Consider the following 1,777-nt stretch of genomic DNA (forward strand, 5'->3'; position numbering starts at 1 on the left):
GCATGCTCGATAGCCAACCTCATGACATTAACCTGTAGAGCATGCAAAAACCAATATATATGTAAACGATGCCTCCCTAGTTCAGCGCTTCAACCAAGTGATGACTTCAGAATGGCTAAATCAAATCGGTTCAAAACATACCATCGGTACCCTATTGAAACACACAAGTCGATATCAAACCTCATGATTGTGTAGTCCTCCACTGGTCCACGCCGCTTCGGCCGTCCTGGGTAAAATGGAACATTCCAGCTTGCCCTATGTGGAAGAGGGCACATTACTCAATACTGTGGTGTGAAGTATAAAGTTCAGTTCTCCCCTGGTCCACGCTGCTTCGGCGGTCCTGGGTAAGATAGTTCATTCTAGCTTGCCCTATGTGGAAGAGGACACTTAATACTTCGTCTCTAAGCGGCGGCTTGACTCCTCCCTACGGGGAACGGGTTTACGCGCACAGCGGCGGCTTACGCACTATGGCAGTCATGGATGCCTTACGTTTCTATGAAAAGTGTGTTCCTCCCCTGGTCCACGCTGCTTCGGCAGTCCTGGGTAAGATAGTTAGTTCTAGCTTGCCCTATGTGGAAGAGGACACGTAGACTTACTGTGGTGTGAAGTATAAAGTTCAGTTCTCCCCTGGTCCACGCCGCTTCGGCCGTCCTGGGTAAAATGGATTCATCCAGCTTGCCCTATGTGGAATGAGGACACTTTATGCTTCGTCTCTAAGCGGCGGCTTGCTCCTCCCTACGGGGAACGGGTATACGCGCACAGCGGCGGCTTACGTTATGGCAGTCATGGATGCCTTACGTTTCCATGAAAAGTGTGTTCCTCCCCTGGTCCACGCTGCTTCGGCAGTCCTGGGTAAGATAGTTAGTTCTAGCTTGCCCTATGTGGAAGAGGACACGTAGACTTACTGTGGTGTGAAGTATAAGGTTCAGTTCTCCCCTGGTCCACGCCGCTTCGGCCGTCCTGGGTAAAATGGATTCATCCAGCTTGCCCTATGTGGAATGAGGACACTTTATGCTTCGTCTCTAAGCGGCGGCTTGCTCCTCCCTACGGGGAACGGGTATACGCGCACAGCGGCGGCTTACGCAAGTTAGTCACCCTCGGCAGTGGATCACTCGGCTCATGGATCGATGAAGACCGCAGCTAACTGCGCGTCATAATGTGAACTGCAGGACACATGAACATTGATAAGTTGAACGCATATTGCACGTCGTGGGAACCTACCATGATGTACAGATGACTGAGCGCTTATATTTGAGAAATGTATCGCATACATTTAACTACGCCGTGACACCCGTCACGAGACGTGCACCATGATGTTAACTAGGGTCGCGACGACCCGCTAGCATTAAAGAACCCGTGGTTTACAATATACTGGCATTGGAATTCGAAGTATTTAGAGCGTCCGTGTTCCCGCGTGAGGCGGAAGTACGAGGAGAAGGCGTGCTTGTGGTGTCTGTGGTGGTGTTTACTGATGTCTAGCTTCAGCTTATTTATTTATTTAAATAGAAGCGAAGATGTCAAAGTAGCGTCGAAGCAGCAGCGGTAGCACAAATGATTCAAGTATGGAAGTTGACCAAAGGAACACAAACAAACTAGCGTATGGGCAATGGAAGGTATCAGTGAGTTAAACCACACGCGGGCTAACAGCCCGTTAACCGAGTCCAACGGTACATATTGGACATTGAAACAAAGTAGTCGCAAGCCAGATGTGACGATAACAACCGCAAGGTACATAAGCCTCAGTTCATGTGTGACAACCCCCTGAATTTAAGCATAT

At 49.5% G+C, this 1,777-nt stretch overlaps 2 non-coding genes across 2 annotated transcripts in view; both read left to right on the forward strand.

Annotated features, from left to right (window-relative positions):
- The first annotated feature begins 1,092 nt into the window (after nucleotides 1-1,092).
- LOC131292512 (5.8S ribosomal RNA) lies at nucleotides 1,093-1,247 on the forward strand. The gene has a single exon (XR_009190143.1). It is a non-coding gene; the product is annotated as a 5.8S ribosomal RNA (ribosomal RNA).
- A 487-nt stretch (nucleotides 1,248-1,734) lies between these two features.
- Nucleotides 1,735-1,777, forward strand: part of LOC131292526 (large subunit ribosomal RNA) — a 4,089-nt gene continuing 4,046 nt past the window's right edge. Inside the window, exon 1 of the ribosomal RNA XR_009190154.1 lies at nucleotides 1,735-1,777. This exon is cut by the window's right edge and continues 4,046 nt beyond it. This is a non-coding gene — a ribosomal RNA (large subunit ribosomal RNA).

This window comes from Anopheles ziemanni (assembly GCF_943734765.1).
Source record: "Anopheles ziemanni chromosome X unlocalized genomic scaffold, idAnoZiCoDA_A2_x.2 X_unloc_7, whole genome shotgun sequence".
Classification (NCBI taxonomy): domain Eukaryota; kingdom Metazoa; phylum Arthropoda; class Insecta; order Diptera; family Culicidae; genus Anopheles; species Anopheles ziemanni.